Source organism: Rhinatrema bivittatum, chromosome 15 (assembly GCF_901001135.1).
Source record: "Rhinatrema bivittatum chromosome 15, aRhiBiv1.1, whole genome shotgun sequence".
Lineage (NCBI taxonomy): Eukaryota > Metazoa > Chordata > Amphibia > Gymnophiona > Rhinatrematidae > Rhinatrema > Rhinatrema bivittatum.
In genome coordinates, this window is record NC_042629.1 from 29,761,209 (window position 1) to 29,782,891 (window position 21,683).

Consider the following 21,683-nt stretch of genomic DNA (forward strand, 5'->3'; position numbering starts at 1 on the left):
AGCAATGCAAGCTTCTCCCACACACACCACGGGCAGCAGTGCAAGCTTCACACACACACACACACACCACGGGCAGCAGCAGCAGCAGCAATGCAAGCTTCTCCCTCACACACACACACACACACACACACACACACCACGGGCAGCAGTGCAAGCTTCACACACACACACACACACACACCACGGGCAGCAGCAGCAGCAGCAATGCAAGCTTCTCCCACACACACCACGGGCAGCAGTGCAAGCTTCACACACACACACACACACACCACGGGCAGCAGCAGCAGCAGCAATGCAAGCTTCTCCCTCACACACACACACACACACACACCACGGGCAGCAGTGCAAGCTTCACACACACACACACACATAATCACAGCACAGGTTCAGCATGGGCAGCAGCAGTGCAAGCTTCTCCTTCACACCCACAGACCCCCCCCCCCCCCCCCCACAGGTACAACATGTAAACCACTCAGTAACTGATGGGCGGTATATACATTTTCTAAATATATAAATAAACAAACAAACAATGCTGACAGCTGGGACAGATTCCTCTCTGATCAAATGAACACCCTGCTCACTTCTTCTGCAAGTCTAGGGCTGTGAGTGCCTCCCCCCTGCTTGTTCATGTACGCGACTGCCATTGCTCTGAGAGAGAACTCCGACTGCCTTTCCGTTTAACCTTGGAAGAAAAAAAGTGCTAACCCGATGGCCCTAAACTCTAACCTGCTAAATCGGCCCCACAGCTTCCTCTTCTGACCAATTCTCTTGGGGTAGATCAAGGGGTGAGCATTTCTGGTCCTCGAGGGCTGCAAAGCAGTCGGGTTTTTCAGGATATCCCGGGTGAATTATGCATGACACAGATTTGCATACAAATCTCTCTCACATATATTCATTAGGGATCGCCTGAAAACCCGACTGGTTTGCAGCTCTGGAGGACTGGAATTGCCCATCCTTGGGATAGATGACCCTAGCAATGTGCACCTTGCCTGCACGTGCTGGCATCTGGTGAGAACAATCGGAATCGGGTAGCTCCATCCTTTTCAAAATGTTGGGAGAGATTCACCAGTCCAGACTCTTCTCCACTGGCGGCAGGAAGATTCAGAAGGGGTGGTGGTAGCTCTGGCAGGCTGGAAACTAGCTCGTCTGCAGTTGTATCAGGTGCTTACGTGCACCGGTCTATGATACTAAGTCTTTGGTGCCTGTCATTATTCCCGGTAACCGGAGATAATCTAACACTCTGCTCCAGACAGTCCCAAAGGCTCCCGGAGGACAGAGCTCCATCAGGTAGGTGGTGCTTTAGATGACAGTCATTGCAGTCATTGCAGAAGTGTGTCTTACCACTGGATTTGCAGAAACCCATTTTTATATAATTATGAGGACCTCTCAACAAAGAATTCTTCGCTTTTTTTGTGCTAGGTGAACACTTTCAGTTTCAGGCTCTACCCTTCGGGCTTGCGATTGCTCCAAGAACCTTTACCAAGGTCATGGTAGCCGTGGCAGTAGCTCTACGCAAGCATGGGAAAATAGGGATTTACCAGACAACCAGTTAAATCGGACTGAAGACCACCCAGGAGAACCGGCATGCCCCAGCCAGGAGAGTCCAGTTGCGAGAGAATCTGGGCTAGGTGGTAAATTAGGCAAAGAGCAGCTTAGAGCCCTCGCAGTCCCCGGCATTCCCAGGCACTGTCTTCGACATGGTAGAAGTACGTGTGTCCCTACCTCCCAGGAGGGTCACCAAAATAATAGAACAAGTAGGGGCATTCCACATCTAGGGCTGCCTAGAGCGGTGGTTCCCAAACCTGTCCTGGGGGACCCCCAGTCAGTCAGGTTTGCAGGATAGCCACAATAAATATGCACGAGATAAAATGTGCATGGATGGATATCATGGATCAGGATAGCTGCTAGTTCTGCTGGAATTTCCGGAATTTGGAGACGGCTAGAGTCCTTTGCGCGAGGATCTTTGTTCTTATGCACTTTAACTGTGGGCTTTCCCCAGCTTGTCCAGAATTCTGGAGTAGGAAAAGGTCTTCCGGTGGAGCAGAGTGTTCTGGAGGCACCAGAGTGGATCAAAGAAGATACCCATTGAAGCCTCTTCAGGGCCTTGAGGTGAGAGAAAACTAACCCAGAACTGCAATGATGAAGATGACGACTGAGAAGAGGGTCTTGGTCAACTCAGTGAGGTATACTGCTGGTGTACATCCTCTGACTGGCTCGACTCTGTGGCAAATGAATGCCATGGGCTAGAACCAACTCGCAGGGGTTCTGATGAAGTATCTGTACAAACAGGAGATACTGGGATGACTTATCGGGGTACTAAATCTGATATCCTGGAAAGGAAATGTTCAAAGATACTCTCCTTATCCTTAGCCACTACTATAAAGATATAAAGAAATCCTTCACCAACTCCGCTACTTGGTCAAGGGGCTGGCACGTCCTCTGTCCTGGCATGGGTGGTAGGACATTCTCTTCTGATACTAGAATGGATTCCTGCACATTTTCTGGGCTCTACAAAATCTGAAGTGGGGGCAGATTAGATGTGAGAGATACCATTGAGCAAACGGGATCTAGCGTCTCCAGAATTTGTTCCATTCATTTTGTGGTGTAAATGCTCTGGTAATTGATGGGGCAGTGATATCATATCCCTTTCTAACCCTTTCAGATTTCTCAGTACGTCAGCAAACAGCTGCGTTGGAAACACTGCAGTATGATGCATCAATGGAGCAGCCAGCTCTCATGCCAAAAGTGTTGTGTTCTTATGAAATGCATGGATCCTTAAGATATGCCATGCTGGGTCAGACCAATGGTCCATTAAGCCCATCATCCTGTTTCCAACAGAAGCTAAACCAGGCCACAAGAACCTGGCAATTACCCAAACATCAAGAAGATCCCATGCTACTGATGCAATTAATAGCAGTGGCTATTCCCGGAGTAAAAACTTGATTAATAGCCGTTATTTCTCATGCATCAAGGATTTAGGTGTCAATAGCGTCAATGTATCGTAGAGTGCAGAAAGAGACCAGAGACTCAACTTTTGGGGGTCAACTGCACCGGCAGCTCCACAGAATGGCACTTCTTAATCTAACACATTCTGCTAATGTTTACTTGACCTTAAGGATTCAGTCTGTTCCGCTGAAGGGGGGAGATATTTTAGAGGAGCTCCTGCTCCACTCCCAAAGGCTGCACAACAGAAAGAGGACTGTGGCTTAGAGACTTACCGGTACACAATTCCTTCATTTTCCAGGCCCCTGACGTTTGGGAATGCAGAGACATCTGGCCTGATTGTGGGCCAATCCTAGGGCAGCGTTAGTATATGTCATGTCTATCGGTTATGAAATTTCCCTACCACAAATACAGTCCTTGAAACCACTACTCATGGTGGCTTTCTTTTTGCAAGACACCCTGAAGAAAAAAATCTTCATTTATTTTGATTTAAATAGCACTGAAACGTGCTGTTTGCAGCCTGCTGAGAAAAGGTTATCAATCTGAAGAAAAAGGTTAATAATTTTATATAAATGAGAGTGCAAGAATCACATCCAAGCTGGTGCTTGGTTGAAAAAAAAAAGACGAAGGTGACTCACAAGGCAACACCCATGTAGAAACTCCCATACATGCTCAGTAAAGCAAAAGCTCTACAAGCTAAGAGAAAGGGGTGCATTCAGTGCTGCTGGATCTCACCCTCATGTCATGGCTAATTCAGTCCAGCTTGTCGAGAACAATGGAAACATGTAGAAAGAATGGAAAATGGAAGAGTCTCAAAAGAAGTGCATTAGTGTTGACCCTCAGGAAAAAGGGGTCCAAGACAGACCAAGGAAAAAAATGGACTAACAGTGATCTATTATGAAGCCAGAATAAGCACTCTGCTTAACTCAGGAGAGATGATGATGATGATGGAGATGAATGGGCAACAGCCGTGCAAGCTTCCGTCACACTCATGCACCCATACATTACCCACTGTAGAACATGTACTCCCATAGGCAGCAATAGTACAAGCTTCTCTCATACATCCATGCTGTCCCATCATAGAACATGTACATACAAACTGTCCCCACTAAAAAACAGGTATAACATGGGCAGAAGTGAAAACTTTGCTCTCACACACACAGCCCCACCACACATTACACAACAGTTACAGAGACAGCAATTGTGTAAGTTTTACCTTACATACATACACACTGCCCAATTACAGAACAGGCACAGCACAGGCAGCTACAGTGCAAACTTCCCTCATGTACAGACACATCCATACCCAACAGGTATAGCATGGGCAGCAATAGTACAATATTCCTTACACACACCAATACACTGCCCTGCACAGGGAGCAGGACTGCAAGTTTCACTCACAAGAACATAAGAACATGCCTTACTGGATCAGACCAAGGGTTCATCAAGCCCAGTATTCTGTCTCCAACAGTGGCAAATCCAAGCCACAAGTACCTGGCAAGTACCCTCATATTAAATGAATAGATCCCAAGCTACTAATTCCAGCAACAAGCAGTGGCTATTCCCTATTGATTAATAGCAGTTTATGGACTTCTCCTCCAGAAAATTATCCAAACCTTTTTTAAACCCAGCTACACTAGTTGCCTTAACCACATCCTGCGGCAACAAATTCCAGAGCTTAACTGTGCAGTGAGTTAAAAATGATTTTCTCTGATTTGTTTTAAAATGTGCTACTTGTTAACTTCTTGGTGCCCCCTAGTCTTTGTATTATCAAAAAAGTAAATAATCATTTCACATTTACCCATTGAAGTCGTTCATGATTTTGTAGACCTCTTATGTCCCCCTCAGCCATCTCTTCTCCAAGCTGAACAGCCCTAACCTCTTTAGTCTTTCCTCATAGGGAAGCCATTCCATCCCCTTTATCATTTTGGTTGCCCTTCTCTGTACTTTCTGCAGTGCAACTATATCTTTTTTGAGATGTGGCGACCAGAATTGTACACAGTATTCAAGGTGTGGTCTCACCATGGAGCGATACAGAGGCATTATGACATTTTCCGTTTTATTCACCATTCCCTTTCTAATAATTCCTAACATTCTGTTTGCTTTTTTGACTGCCGCAGCACACTGAACCGACAATTTCAATGTGTTATCCACTATGACATCTAGATCTCTTTCTTGGGTGGTAGCTCCTAATATGGAACCCAACATTGTGTAACTATAGCATGGGTTATTTTTCCCTATATGCATCACCTTGCACTTGTCCACATTAAATTTCATCTGCCATTTTGATGCCCAATTTTCCAGCCTCACAAGGTTGACAAAAACAGTTAAAAAGGATAAGGAAAAAAGTAAGACCTCTGATCCCAAAATGGCTAACATGCGGTCGTTTACTGGAAGAAGTCACCATCCTCACTCTTACTCACTCCGTGGTAAACGCACTGGATAGCAAGTTTTGAGCTGCTAAACATTCAGATTGCTGAGCTAAAATCTTCAATGCTTGACATGGGGAAACTTATGGATGAGGCAGAAGGCAGAATCTCCTCTGTGAGAGAGGATAACGCTACCCTGGATGGGAAAACCACAGCACTTGAAATGCAGATGGCTGAAAAGGAGGCCAAAATTGGCGATCTTGAAAACGGGTCGAGTCGCAACCACCCGCGCCTGGTTGGAACATCAGAAAGTAAAGCTGATGAGGATCCGATTGACTTGTATGAAGACAAGCTGGTGCAGGAGTTACAGGCAACTGAGCTACAGGGCAAGGGAAAATAATGGTGGAGCGTGCAAGTAGGATGGGGGTCAAATCGTCAACATAAGTAAAACCGAGGCTTGTGATGGCGTGATTCTTAAGCTCTATGCGCAAAATACAGATTTTACAAGCATTTTGCAAAATGAGGGAGTTAAATTTAAAAGGCAGTAAAGAGTCCTGTTTCAGGACTAAAATTTCCCCTTCACTTTCTAGCAAGCGCCAAGAATTTGCTCTTGTGTGCACAGAGCTGTTAAAGTTGCAATGTGCGTTTTATGCTACAATATCCAGTGAAACTCACTTTGGCTCGATGGCAAGACACAATTGTGTCGCAAAAGAATTTGTGAAGCGCCTTTCAACCACATAATACCGGGCATATATCCCGCACGAGGCAGGGGAAAGCCTACTTTACAGAGTGCTCGTTACTTTTGGAGGACTTTATGCACTCAAGTTGTGCACGCGGGGTTCGTGGATTCATCAGGAAAAGCAGCTAGGGCCTGAGAGTTTCTAGAACAGCTCATTGGTGGTTGCTCTGCACTGCCGCCGAATCTGATTCTCCTATTACAGATTCTGCAGGCCTACATGAGAAGTTATCTTGTAAGACTTTTCTAAAGTTTTTGGATGATCTGAGGCGAGGTGGATACCTGCTTGATGTCTCCCAGATCTTTCAGCTTATCAGAGCTTTCTCACTTAGCGTCCGGAAGAGAGAGATGCAGTTGTGTGGACCTTTTTTTTCCCTCCTTTCGTTTCAAATGCACTGACATCTCCTCAGACGCTGTTGGGCCCTGTGTGCTGAATTTTGTCTTTTTACATGTGGGTTTGATGCCTTGAGGGTTTCTGGGAATTTGCGAGCTCCAAATAAGTTGGAGGATGGCAACCATTCACATCCATTTTGATCTCAAGACTTTTAAAGGAGCTATGTATGTCATGTTCAATGTGTTTGTTTATTTATTCATTCTGTTCTGGGTAGAGAATGAGGTGTGGGGAGTTAAGGGAGGGACAGTGGAAGGGTTTTTGTTGTAGGGGACAAAATGGCACTGGATTGCACCAGGCTTTTCTGTTATTTCCCTTTGAGAGGGTGGAGTGTTTCTGGTGGCACAGCTGGAATGGCACAGACTTCACGACTGGATATGCTAATTTGCTGCAATGCCTGTAATAAGCTGACTTGTGTATCGTGGAATGTTGCTGGCCTTGGTATTTCTACCAGACGAGAGAAGGTACTTAAGTCATTTGGCTAGGTTAGAATGCACTGGTGCCATCTTACAGAAAACATCCTTCTAGGGCTGAACATTTAAAATTAAAGAGGGTTTCACAAATACATTTTATCCCAACTTCAACTAAAAGCAGAAGAGTGTCAATCTTATTTCATAAATCTGTTTCCTTCAAATTGACTAAATCTCTATTGGATAAGGAAGGCAGATATATCATATTGATAAGTGACTTATTTTGAAGCCAGTTATATTGGCCACTGTATATGTGTCCAGTCAGTATGATCAAGGGGTTTGTTTTTTTTTTTTAATTTGTTTTTTTTTTTACATATTCTTGAGTATCAAATAATGCGTTTGGATTATGTGCCTATTCTTTCGGCTGGGGATTTCAATTGTGTAGCAGACATTGATATGGGTAGGTATGCTGCCACATAAGGGTATACCATTCCTCTGCAGGAATTACTCCTGTGGGAATTCTGCACTATTCTGGGGATGCAGAATTTGTGTAAAATTTCCCTCTTGTGCAGAATTTTATTTTTTTATGCAGTATTTTAAGATGCTCAGCGGGCCGCAAGCAAAGCACATTCTGCTCACAGCCGAAGTGGAGGAGGGCGCTGGTGGGCCAGAAGCGGAACCCATCCCGCTCATGGCCGAAGAGCAGTGAACAGCTGACAACATTGACATGGCCTGTGAGACTGAGTGCGAGTGTGCGTGCTCACGCAGAATGACAGTCACAGTAGGGTCAGGTGTGTGCGCAATTTAGAGCCTGGGTGTGAGCGAGGGATTTTGTGAGGGTGTGTTTTTGTGTGTGAGAGGGAGCCTGTGTGTAGGGGTGTATGAGTGTGCAAGAGAGAGAAGGAACCTGTGTGAATGCGTGTTTTCCAGAGAGAAATGGAGTCTATGTAAGAGGAGAGGGGTGAGTGGAGGGAGTCTATGTGAGGGTGGATTGTGTGTGCAAGAGAGACTGAGCCTGTGTGAGTGGGTATGTGTATGCAAGAGAGACTGTTTGAGAGGTGTGTGTGTAAGAAAGAGGGAGCCTGCGTGAAGGAGTGTGTTTGACAGAAGTAGACAGATAACCTGTGTGAGGGGTGTGTATGCCCGTGTGAGAAAGAGAGAGCCTGTATGGTGGGGGGGTGTGTGCCCGTGAGAGCGAGAGAGCATGTGTGTGTGTGAGAGAGAGAGAGAACCTGTGTGAAGGTGTATGTGTGTGTGCACGAGAGAGAGGGAGTCTGTGTTAAGGAGTGTGTTTGACAGAAGTAGAGAGAGAGCCTGTATGAAGTGGTGTGTGTGTGTGAGTGAGTGAGTGAGTGAGAGAGAGAGAGAGAGAGAAGGACAGATGGAACCTGTGTGAAGGTATGAGAGAGCCTATGTTCAGGGGTGTATGTGTGTGCACACAAGAGAGGGGGAGTCTATGAAATGCTGTATGAGACTCTGGTCAAATTCTAAGAGTGGAGGGCTGGGGGGGGATGGAGATGGTAGAAGGGGTTGAGCCTGAAGGGGGAGGGGAGAAATAGTGGTTGTGGAGAGCAGAATGAAAGAGGTCTGGCCAGGGGAGTAGGGAGATAGGATAGAAGGGATACTCCTATAGTATACTTCTAGGGGAATTCAGCATCTTTGAATAATAATTTTTATGTTTTACTTTTTAAGTTAATTACTCAAAAACTGTAATGTATGTTGTGTTATTTTGACCAATTTTTAAAATGTTATGTGCAGAATTCCCCCAGCCATAGAGAGTCGTGCATTCTTAGATGTATGGAGGGTACTGAATCCAACTGTTAAAGATTATACCCATCATGCAAGGGCGCATAATACTTGATTTGATTACATCTTAATCTCTGAGAAAATATCTGGTTTAGTGGCTGGAGCCAAGACGGAGTCCCAGGGTAATACTGGATCATTGTCCGGTCCTACGTCAGTTATGCACAGGGTTTACAGTAGGCAGGCAGAGAATCTGGGGGAATGTCACCAACTTTAACTCACGATCAGAAACTTGCAGAATATTTGAGAGAAAGCTGGAAGGAATAGGAGAGTACTAACATGGCACATAGAAAAAATCCTATTTTATACTGGAAGGCAGTCTTATGAGGTAAAATCATAAGGTAGATGATTGCTAAAAAAGAAAAAGCTGGATGCAGGTATCTTGGCTTTACGTACTAGCTGGAACGACAAAGCCGCAGAAAGGTTCGGTCTCCTACTCGGGATTCTAAACAAACGTACGTACAAGTTCAACAATCCTTAAATGACTCGCTGCATCAGCATGCAGGTCAATGACTCGATCATTACAGGACCTGAAGCACAGATTTTATCTATACGCGAACAAGATGCTGGCAAACTTAACAAGGACGCAACTGGAATCCAAATTTCTCTCTGCTGCCTGCACTGAGCAGGGTAGGTGGTACACTTCGGGAGCTGATATTTGTGGCGTATTTTGGAAATATTCTGAATGACTTTACTCAGCTGAATTGGATGACTTCGTGGCCAGAGAGCAGTTTCTAAATGGTTTGCCTCTCCCCCAAATTCCACTCCCTGACTTACCCAGAAATTAAATGCTCCCATCTCCTTTGCAGAAAGACAACAGATGATTGGATCATTGCAGACTTTTAAAACTCCAGGGCCTGAAGGACTGGATGTGCATTTTTATAAAACCTTTGCTTGAGCTGATTTGTGGCACCTTAAAAGATGTTTTTGAAACTATGATGGATCTGGGCTGTATGCCAGACCCGCTGCAAAATGCCCTAATCGCTGCATTGCCTAAAAGCGGAGAGAGATCCTCTACAGCCAGGTTATCATCCCATAAACCAGGACCTAGTAGACCGCAGTCCATGATTCCCTCAATTATTTCAACCTGACAAGGTGGATTTTGTTTCTGGGAGATGATCTAGTATAAACGTTCAAAAACCTCTCAGCAGCCCTGGAAAGCTTTCACCTTGGTGGAGTCCCAGACCCCATGTCCGTGGGATTTGACACCGAAAACGTGTTTGACGGGGCAGGAGCTCCAGAAGTATGGATTCCAGGAGAGATCGCACGATTACATACCCGCACTTTACTCCAATCCCCTGCCCAAAAATCTGCTAAAGGTTTGACGTCAGATCACACCATACGCTCAAAAGGGAGCAGATAACGCTGCCTGCAGTTGCCACTATTCTTTATTCTTACTTTACAGCCTTTAGTTTCTAGTTTATTGGGTTTTTTTTATATATACCGTTGCACCAGTAAAACCTTCACAACGGTTCACAATAACATGGAAGCAATGAAAGTACAATAATTCATTAAAAGTACATAAATAGTTATAAATATTAAGGGACAGATTTTAATACCTACGCGCGGGCATAGATTTGTGCGCGCAACCCAGTGAGCACAAATCTACGCCCGATTTTATTTATTTATTTATAACTTTTCTATACATGCGTGCGCATGTTATAAAATCCGGGGTTGGCGCGCGCAAGGTGCACAAGTATAAGTATTTATGTACTTTTAATGAATTATTGTGCTTTCATTGCACCTTGCGCACGCCGAGCCCTAAGGGAGCCCCGATGGCTTTCCCTGTTCCCTCCAAGGCCACTCCAATTTCTGTTTGGTTTGTGTTTTTCATGCCTGGTTTCTGTATACAAGGATAACAATATTGTTATAAATAAAAGAAAAAAAAAAAAAAGAGCACTTTGAAAGCAATGGAGCCCAGACATCCATAGACAGGTTGGAGAAGACTGATCCTAGTCTAAACACTGGGCTTTCCTCCTACTAAGAAGCAGTTTCAAAACACCTGAAAGAAAATAGGTTCTCCAGTTCTCCAATTCCCCTGCCCCTAGCTGATTCTGACCTCCCTAAGGGGCCTCTGCCCTCAAGAGCTGCCCACATGAAGTTTTTACCAGTCTACCAAGACAAGAGTCCAGATGCAACCAGACAGGAGGTATGTGACAAAAAAAACCCAACTCTTCCCCCCAAAACATCAGGAAGCTGCTCTGCCAACAGCTGCTCTCTTTCCTGCAGAAGACAGGTTATAAAAGAATTTGATATATTTTATACACTGTTATCTGATGATAAAAAAAAAAAAAAAGCGGCTAATTCGGATTCCTCCTGCAGTCTATGAAGTTTGTATATTCACCAGATACAGTATCTCCCTATCATACAACAGAAGGCAGTGGTTCTCAGCCAGGGCTATGGGACTTGGAAACTTGTCAGAGACTACACAACCAGACTACCATTAGGTGACGGCTACTCTGCCAGGGGTGTGACCCCCACAAAGCCAAGAGTGGGCAGGGCACCAACAGGGCAAGACCAGCAGACTCTAAACGGGGCAGGGCGTCTTCTGCCTGGGATGGCCAGCTTCCCCTCGGCGTGAACCCTCAGGTGTTGGTGGGCTGGCAAGACTCGGACAGAGAGAATATAGACTTGAAGCCTCAAAGGCGCTCACAGAGGCAGGGCAGGACCTTTGAAGAACACTGGGTACGCAGCACAAACAAGAATACAAAACATAGGGAAGAAACCAGGACCAAATAAGAGACTATAACTGTCCAAACAGGAATAAGATGGTTCCCAGAGCTAGGAGAGAATGGGGGAAACCTCGTCAAGGAGTGACTAGGTGTGCGCAAATGTTTCGTGTAAGCAACAATTTTTTTCAACCAACAATTTTTGAGCACCAGTGTTAGCGTTGCATTTCTGTATATAGCACAAAGAAAAATGTATGTGAGCCACTATGTAAATCCTGTGAGCGACGCTCCAAAATGTATGAACAATTGCTTACGCGCTCAGCTTAGAGGGGAACTATGAGGGTAACCAGCACGGAGCAGCAGTGACTACCCTTAAAAGAAGCATGGGATTACTACCCTTAACCAATACGCCATGATGCTTTTGATGCAACTGCCACATCGCTCTCTGCTTCGAAGGAGGGGGGGGGGGAGGGGGGAAAAGAGGAATTTGGATTCGGATACAACCAGCACGAGCCATGACTTTTACAGACTGAGGTAGTACTGATGCTCCGACATGAAGGAGAAAACACAGGACTGCTTCTATGGCCAAGTCCATAAGCAAAGCATGTCAAGCAAAACTTGACTGATACATGGGGGTAACCCACACAGCTCGGCAGATACTACCACGACAAGCTTGCTGGGCAGACTGGATGGACCATTGGTCCTTTTCTGCTGTCATTTCTATGTTTCTGTGAGAACTAACCAGTGTCTAAGAGGCCCACTGAGGCCCTTTGCAGGAGCCAAGAATTGGCCAACAGGGCCTCACACGTTATTGCACAGGACAGGGGAGTCCAACCTACAGGAGACAATCACCTGCCAACTTCATAGGGAGCGTCAGCCTCATTGCTAGCACCGACCTTCACCGTCTCCCACCTCCCAGATCACCTGCAACATCTTGCTGGGGAGCAGACATAACAGCCACCACTAGCATGAGAAGATCAGGAGATGTAGCCAGTCGTCACAGACACCACGTGGCATCGGGAATGCATTGTGGTTCTTGTCCCCATACCTGCTGCCTCTTCCCCACCACCCTATTGCATGGGCTTCCCAATTAGAAATTAAACCAGCACAGGGGGCAGGAGGAAGAGGTGGCCATGGGGACAAAAGCAGAGCCTTTTCCTCTGCTGCTCCTGTTCTTGTGGCGATTGCCTTGCTTCTGCTTCCGAGTTGCCATGGGGACAGAGAAAGATTGGGGAGTGGGAGAAGTGAAAGGTAGGATGAGCTAAGGGGGGGGGGGGGGGAGAACTATGCATGACAGAAGATTAAAAGGAGAGGAAAGAAAATAAGAACAGGATAGTGGCTGAGATAGGGAAATACAGAGAGCGGGAATGGAATGCTGGTGCGTGTGTTGCAGGAAGAGTGAGATGGAAAGCAAAAGATGGGGAGAGGAAGGGCTGAAACCTAGCAAAGAAGAGACAGAGGGCTCAGATGAGCCAACAGGGAAAGTAAACAGGTAGATTGAAAAGAAAGAGGAAAAAAAAGTGTTGGGGATGAACAGAAAGGGATAGTTGGAAAAGAAAGAGAGAAATGAGATTAAAAAAAAATAAGATCTCTCAGACTGGTGGACATGTACAGAAAGAGAGAACCAGAACATGAAGTTAGACGACAGACAAGATGAAAGCAATCAAGATAGAAACACACACATTTGACTTCATGAAGTAAGAAATGTCATATTCTATGTGCATGCAATATATTTTTACTTTAATTGTGAGTGAAGTATTGACAAAAAGCATTGTTGCACTCTTGTTACTGTATGTAATGTATATACAATGTATATACAATAATGTGTATACAATACACCAAATATTACTTTTAGCATATTGTTATGATGTGGGGAGAAGTGAGGTAGGGTGAAGTCAGATGGCTAGGGCGGTGTCCACCTCTCTAAAATGAGCGATGTAAACTTGGGGAGGCAGATGGTCAGCTGCGGAGCGGCTAGTTGAGTTAGCTGGATATAGGTATCAGGCTAATTTAACGGGGATATTCAGCGGCACAGCTGCTCTGCTGAATATCCTCGGCTATCCTAAGGTTAGTCGGTTAAATCTAACCGGCTAACTTTAGGCCAGTCCTATGGGACGGCTAACTCTGTGCCAGCCAGAAATGCCTCCCGCCCGCCCCTGGAATGCCTCTGACTTATTCTAGGCACACATTTTGTTTAAAATTCTGGAGTATTGGTCACAGGCATAAATGTTTGGGCAGAGAATTCCACCACAGCAGGCTGGTAACCAAAAAACCCAATCCCGTGTTTCCACGCGATGAAGAAGCCACAACGTGCAGATCCTGGAGACCTGGAGGGTTTATAGATGCGAGGAACAGAATTTATCCAAGGCAGGGAGCAGTATGGTGTGATTTGTTGATAGGCATAGCAAGCTTATCCCATTTCAGTGTGATATTTGGGCTCATTTTTCAATTCATATTTGATTGTCATAAGCACGCACCAAATGCTGTTGCTGCTGAATCCAAACTGAATCTAGCAGGAAGTGACAGAGCAGTAGAGCTAATGATGTTGAGATCACTCGAGGACACAGCCCTTATGGTGCTTTATGGTCCCCTTCTGAAAAATTGTGCCTCGCGTATGGAGCTGAATATCTCCGGCTAGCCATTTACAGTTATCCTTCTAAATGGCTTCTAAATATCCGCCTCAGGATGTCTGGCACTCTCTCCTCCTGCCATATCTTCCTCCATGCCTCTTCTGAATGTCAAACTGGAACCAATTTTTCAGAACGGGTCAATATTTAAAGCCTCTATGCAGATGGATTTTCAAATGATATGCATAAAAAAAAAAAAAAGTCTTCAATATTTTCCCCTGCTGACTGCATCAGTGTTGTGACAACAAAAGGGGCTTCAGTGGAGGTGCCCCGGGCCTGAACTTTAGCTGGAGAGCGCTTACTGGCTATAGATAGGCACAGTCGCCTGCAGAACTTTATCCGTGGATATTCAGTGGGCGCCTTATGCATGCAGAAGTCCCACTGAATATCCGGGAAAAGTTACATACTTAACTTTACCCCAAAATATTTTTCCCTCACTTAGGGGTAGATTTTAAAAGCCCTGCGCACCGGCGCGCCTATTTTGCACAGGCCGCCGGCGCGCGCAAAGCCCAGGGACGCGCGTAAGTCCCGGGGCTTCGTAAAAGGGGCGGGAGGGGGCATGTCCGGGGGCGTGTCAGCAGGCCAGGGTGTGCCGGGGGTGTATCCGGGGTCAGGTGGCGGTCCGGGGCGGGTTCGGGGGCGCGGTGCCGGGGGATGCCGAGGCGGCGCGCACAAGTTATGCCTGCCTCAAGCAGGCGTAACTTGCACAACAAAGGTAGGGGGTGGGGGATTTGGAGGGACCGGAGGCAGGCTGCGTAGCTCGGCTCGGCGAACGCAGGCTGCCGATTTTGCACAGCCTTGCGCGCCTCAACCCCGGATTTTATGGGCTACGCGCGTATCTTATAAAATCCAGCGTACTTTTGTTTGCGCCGGTCGTGCGAACAAAAATACGCGCGCGCGTACGTTTTTAAGATCTACCTCTTAGCTTACTGAATCTTGGCCTCTTAGTCTTTACGGTGAATTCTGAGTGTTTTCCAACTCTTGGGATGCAGAACCTCGGACGTAAGGGACCGGCCGACTCAGGACTGCTGCTGCCGCCCTTTGTAGGTCTTTCCCCGGAGAAAGTGGAACTCGTCCTTACGTACAATGGGACAAAAATCAGGCCCAGCCTAGCCTGGCTGACAAACCAGAATCCTGCAAGCTGCCAACTCCTAACTCCAGTGTATTAGGCTGGCTGCTGCTTTAATCTTAATTGGTGTCTCCACATTCTGACTTGAAAGGTTTAGATGTAGTAAGAGGAATTACAAGCACCTAAGTGATCCCCTTCAGGTAGTAAAGCCTTGCACTGCTCCAGCCTGCAGGGCACAGCGTCTAACCAGCCGTGAAACAAATCACAGGCTGGGGCTGCAACCAGAGAGCACGCAGTAATTACACAGCCAAACGCAGGCCCACCACTTCCACCTTCCATATTACTCCCATGTTGGGATAATTACTGATAATTAGCCTGGGAACTAATTAGGCTAAATGATTTCATTCGAACCAGCCAATAAGTTGGGTTTCAGCAGCCTCTGATGGGGAAAAAAAAAGGGGTGGATGTTTGATCCTAGCTCAGACATATTGGGGCCGATGCCAAAAAAAATAAAATAAAATGCACTGAAAGCGGGCGCTGAATTTAATCGTCGCAATATTTAGATTAGGAGCCGTGAGTGGTCGGCTGTCCGCCGGTTTAGAAAATGGACGCTGAATTTATCGGCGTCCGTTTTCCTAATCGGCGCATAGCCATGGGTTCGGGAAACGGACGCGGGTTAACCGAGCGTCCATTTCCCAAACCTGACCACCGGTACTGTTTTAAATTTTTATTTTTTTTAATCTTTCCTTCCTCCGACTTATTATCGCCACGATATTAAGTCGGAGGATGTACAGAAAAGCAAGTTGATGAAGCTATTGGTCATTCTCCCCAAATCTAAAAAAAATAAAATAAAAAAAAATAAAATTGTGCACCCGACTCGCACATTTTTTACGCTCAGAATTAACGCTTGCCCGGAGCAGGCACTGATTTCTCAGCAGCCCAAAATAATGTACAGAAAAGCAGAAATATACTGCTTTTCTGTACATCCTCCGACTTAATACCATGGCGATATTAAGTCAGAGGAACCAAAAGATTACAAAAAAAATGAAAGAAAAAAAAAAAAAAAAAAAAAGAGTGCCGGTGATCAGGTTAGGGAAACGGACGCCCAATTTAACGAGCGCCCGGTTTTTTTTTCTAATCTGTACACAGCCACAGGTTAGGAAAACAGACGCTCATTAATTGAGCGTCCGTTTTCCTAACCCGCTGACAGCCACCGCTCCTGGGTGCCCGCTGAGCAGGAGGCGCTGGGGGCGCACATTTGTCCCTAGCGCCTCTTGGGCAACGCCACCCCTCATTTAAATACTGAATCGCGCAGATGCATTAAAGCAGGACTTTGTTTCACTTATCCACACAATACACGTTACACTTTAATCATGAAAGAACAAATTATAGAGGGATTTCAGAAACCCTACATTCAATAAGCAGTCACACACGGTCATAGCAAACCCAAATTTGCTCCAGTTTCCTGGATGAAGAATCAAGTAGTTTCTGTTTTTTGAAGGGAAATCCTGTCACGGTTCCGAGCCCTTGTGCAGTGACGTGGCTGAGGCAACCTACCAGGCCAACCCAGTAGGCCCACGCCAACAGCTGGCAGACACGCCCTAGGCTGGGAGTGAGCTGGATCTTCAGTCCCGTTCCCCACAGATTATTCCAAAGGGCAGTCACAGAACGAGAGAGTCCAGAGCCGGGCTAAGGTCAGGGCTTGCAGTGACCAGACAGTTACCAGGTTCAGGCAGAGAGTCGAGGAGGGCAGCGATCACGGCGCAGTCAGGGTCCTTGGCAGAGGTCAGTGCCAGGAGATCAGGCGGACGGGACAGGCAGGAACAAAGCGAGACTGGAACTCGAGGGCAAGGCAGGCTGGACCAGGAACGGGAGCACAACAGGATCCAAGGGCAGTAGCAGCAGACACTGCAAGGCTGCAGGTGACCTGTTACTGAGGGACTAGGCCGGAGCACGGCCGGGATTTAAATCCCAGCAGCGTCAGCTGCAGGTTTCTCGCCACAAAGCCTTCTTAAGCCGGCACGCGTTGCACAGGGAGGCTGGCTTTGAGGGGGCCTGGACTGGCTGCATCAACACTGCCGGAGGAGATTAAGTGGCATGCCACAGTCAGGATAAGTGCGGCTACTGGTGAGGCTGTCCCACAAGAAACCAAATGTTACAAATCTGAAGCAAAAGTTAAAATATGCCAAACAAGGGGCAGTAAAAAAAAACAAAAAAAAACAAAACTCCAGGATAATGTTATTCAAAAGATACAAGAAAAATGTCAACGTGTTTGAATATCTGGACACTGTCTGTAACGGCATACTGCTGGGAGTTACCAGCCCAAAAACAGAAGCGGGCTGGACGCAGATGGATGTTCATGGCTGTAGTGAGAATGGGGGTTAATAGAGAGGGTGCATGTGGAGGGAAGGATGAGCTTGACAAGTGGGCGAGTGGTGACAGACTGGCAGGAGTGTGGGGAGCGAGTTGGTTGAACGTAGCCAAGGAGGGAAGATGGGGCAAGAGGAGGGGATAATGGTTAGGTAGAGGGTGCAGTTGGGAGGGGGGATGGAAGCTGGGAATGGAAGTAGTGCCCAGGAAGGTAGGGACCCACACCACTCGTTTGACAGCAATGAACAAAAGCAAACCAGCAGCCAACAGGAGGAGAAGCGGCGGCAGTGGGATGTGCGCCTCTCAGGACTTTCTGGTGCGATGGTCTCTGAAAAGCACACTGTGCTCTTTAGGCAGAAGACATCCACCAAGCGAAAAGGAAGTTTTGGGAGAATATTGTAAAGGATGTCAGCAGCCTGTCGACGGCCAGCAAAACAGCGCAGCAGCTCGAGCACTTCTGGTGGGGACACCAGGTCGGCTGTCAAAGGCAAGCTTGCCAGATCGAGTGGACAGGAGGGGGCCCGCCGTGTGAAGTGCCAGCTGACGCCGACAGAAGAACTGATCCAGGTGACTCTGCAGAGGGACTATGGGACAGGTATCCATACTGGGGGCACGAATTGGGAGGTGCCTGCAGCACAGGGGCCTATCATGGCCAGAGCCAGGCCCAGGATGCACTCATGGGACCTGAAGAACCACCCGATCTGCAGTTGTTTCGTGAGCCTCCGCCAGCCACACAAGAGGAAAGTCAGCTGGTCAAGCTCCACCTTATGTGGCCAGAAACATCCTTGCCTGAAATCTCAGATCAGACAGTCACACCTGGCACCTGTGTGGGCGGTGGATCTCCAGGTCATGCCGTGGCCAGTGGTGGTCCTGCGGATGACGCTATTTTTTCACAGATACAAGCATCGCCTTCCTCCATGGATATGACAGTGGATCAGCCAGCGGTGGAACTGATCGCAAGTCAAGAACTCATAGAGTCCAATGTGACAACCAGATGGAGGGCTATACTGTACATGCAGAGATGGAGCACATGCAAAAGAAAATGTGCTGGATGTGTCAAGAAGCCAGAACGTCAACACGGAGAGCACATCTGCAGCTAACGCGATGTCTGATCTCATTCGTGCTTCATCCAACGACATTGCTGGTGTCCTGCATGGCCTTGACTCCACTTTGCAGGATATCAGTTAATGAACCGTCTGAGTAGGCTCATGTTCCCCCCCCCCCCCCCCCAAGAGGCAAGAACATCCCCTTCTTCTGAAACCTCAGAGCACTGCAGTCCCCCCCACAGTCACAAGCAGAATCCTTGAGACAAGCTCCTATCACGCTGATTCCCAACAACATTTTTTCTGGACCTAACTCTATGATGCACCATTGTAGACTCCATCTGGACCACCAATAACTAATTAACTATCTCGGAGTCTGCTGCCATGCCAGACCACAGATGACAGTCCCTAAACCTTAGTCAAAATATATGAAACACCCCAGTGAATTTTAAATTTTTGAAAATTATTAAAAATTATTAAATCCATCATCAGATAAGTCGGGACTCTGAAAGCTATGTTTAATTGAATTACATATATATAAAGAAAACCGTTTTTAAGGAATAACGGGATAAAAAATGTGTTGCAGTTTTCACTAGGGTTGCACGGAGTTAAAAATAATATAACAGGTGGAGGAGGATTGGTTGATGATTATATATGGAAATCTGGCAGACCTTGTGTTGGGCTGAAAAATTTATATATGAAACCCTTCCTCTACTTGCTTAAAAATTTTTGTGTTTCAGTAAATTAGGCAGCTTGCAAGTGTTTCACCACACATTGCAGTTGACCTTTCAAAAAAAATTTTTTTAATGGTCACTCAAACAAGGACTTGGCTGCGAGCAGATAATTGTTAATAATAATTTAATAATTTTCAAAAATTTAAAATTCACTGGGGTGTTTCATATATTTTGACTATTACATACCAATTCCCCAGAACATTTCGGTGCTGTTTTGAAAGTCCCTAAACCTTGCCATACCAGACCACCAATGACCGTTCCTGAACCTTGCCATGTTGTCGCTTGTCACTGCAGTGTGCGGAGATGGTGGCTCCCTCCCAGCTCACTCGTTACTGGAGTTTTGAAGAGATGGTGGATCATTTACAACTCTTTCTTCAGAATAAGGATACTTCATCTGCCCTGCCAGGCTTTTAGCCTCTTAGTTTATGAATCTGTTGCTGGAATCTGTGGACGTTTGCTGCATTAGCAACCTTGCTTTTTATGCAATCATTTTGAAGTCAGTACTAAATGTTTACTTGTGCAATTGCTTTTGAAGTCAAGTAAACAATGTGAAAACTTTACATGCGACATCTGGGTTTTTTTTCTTTAGGGTCTGGCGGTCCATGACTGCATCCCTGGGTCCAGATATTTGCAAGACCGGTCTTGTTTCATGGTTGTCACAGGCAGTCTCTGGGCTGGCAACACCCATGAAATACCCAAGCCATCTTTGCTACGGAGATTACCACAGTTTCCCCAATCTGATGAATAATCATTGTGGATATCCTGAAAATCCGGCTCGTTTGTGGCCCCTGACGGGAAGCCCTCTTTTAGAGTGAGATGCTGCTGTGCCTCTCACCCCCCAGTCCCACTGCCTGCTGCCAACCTGCTGGAAAAAGGGGCCAGACAGACCTGAGCAAAAGCCCTGCAGTGCTAGACGCCCCCTTCTAGCAGGATAAGTTCCTGGAGGAAAAATTCATAAACTGCTATTAAACAAGCCGTTTTAGGGAATAGCCACTGCTGTTACTGGCATCAGTAGCAAGGAATAGACTTAGTGTTTGGATAATTGCCAGATACCTGTAGCCTGGATTGGCCACTGTTGGAAACAGGATGCTGGGCTTGATGGACCCTTGGGTCTGGGCCAGTACGGCAACTTGTTTCTTCTGTTCTTACACAGTGCCAATATTATACCAGAAGCAAAAAAACTTTAATTTTCTTGCACAGGTTTGATAAAGCGTAAATTGCGTCATTTTTTGCCGATTTTTTTTTTATTTGTGCAATATTTTCTCTACAGAAGTTGTGCAAACCTTAAACCTGACACAGCTGAGCATACAGCAGTTTTATAAGCTTCTTGCAATTTTTTTCTTTTTTACCCAGTCCTTAAATCTAGCCTGAAGTGTAGAAAACAGACAGACATTCTCCCCGAATCAGAAATCAAATTTTGCAACCAGAGGAGGACAAGCTTTGTATGGGGTGGGTCACCTGCCAACAGCTGAAAAGTTAATCTGAGCGAGAATGCAGAGGAAAAGCTCACATGAGGCAATGGTACATTTTGGGGTGGAAACAGTCCCACTTATTTTCGGGAAAGGAGAAAGAGACCACAAGTCTGCACTACTGAACTGCTCCTCAAACTTTGATCACTTTAACTCTAAATGTTTTCCTCCTCATTCTGCACTTTCTTCCAGCTGCTTCAAAGAAAATGGTCATCCTGGGCGCATTTCATCCTCTATTCAAAACTGTGAGTGTGGGGAAAAGAGATGAGCATTTTGGGGAGGAAATAAAACCCCTTTTTTTTGGGCTGTGGCTCAGTGGGGTTGAAAATTCTATAATCACTTCCTGGGCTGATCAAGAATCATTGGAGGAAACCGACATGCTCCCCCCCCCCCCCCCCCCATCAATACACACGGGTGCCATTTTAGTAGAAGAAACTTTGGTTGCCCTTTCCAAGAGGAAACATTTTTCAGTCAGAGGAACCAATTTGGGAACTCATTGTGATGGGGGGACACAACAATTAAATGCCTTCCAGGATCCTCGGCTCCCAGAAATGCAAACCAGGGGGGGGGGGTCAACCCAATTCTAGAAGAGAGTAAGGACTCGGACATCAAGGTTATCATCCATCTGGGGAGCAAGGACCTCGCTAGAAACGGTGTCCCTAAAAGTACAGGAAGATTTCCAAAATCTAGGGGAGAAGGTCAGACACATGGCAAAGACGTTTTACCAGTTTCTGGGAAAGGTTATGCCGTACAGATAACTTCAAAGCCTGGGGTAAAGCAAGTGGTCTTGGACACATTGGAGTCTGGGGCCCTGTATGGAGCAATAAGAGAGGATATGGTAAGGATGGCCGACATTTGTCTATGGCAGGAAAGAGGATGCTAAGAGAAAAATTCAGAGCCTACATTACCAAGCAGTTAAACTAGGAAGCGGGGGTGGCAGGAGGTGGACGGCGAATTTGGCATGTCACCCCCCCCCCCCCAAGCAAAATAGGAAGAGGGCAGAGAAAATAAAGTCAAGCGGTTCAGAAAAGCAGGAAAGGTGACTAGGAA

General features: G+C 46.4%; 1 protein-coding gene across 1 annotated transcript in view; it reads right to left on the reverse strand.

The window, feature by feature from the left end:
- BCL9 (BCL9 transcription coactivator) overlaps positions 1 to 21,683 on the reverse strand; it is a 214,689-nt gene that overhangs the window by 185,324 nt on the left and 7,682 nt on the right. The gene's annotated exons all lie outside the window — the stretch shown is intronic.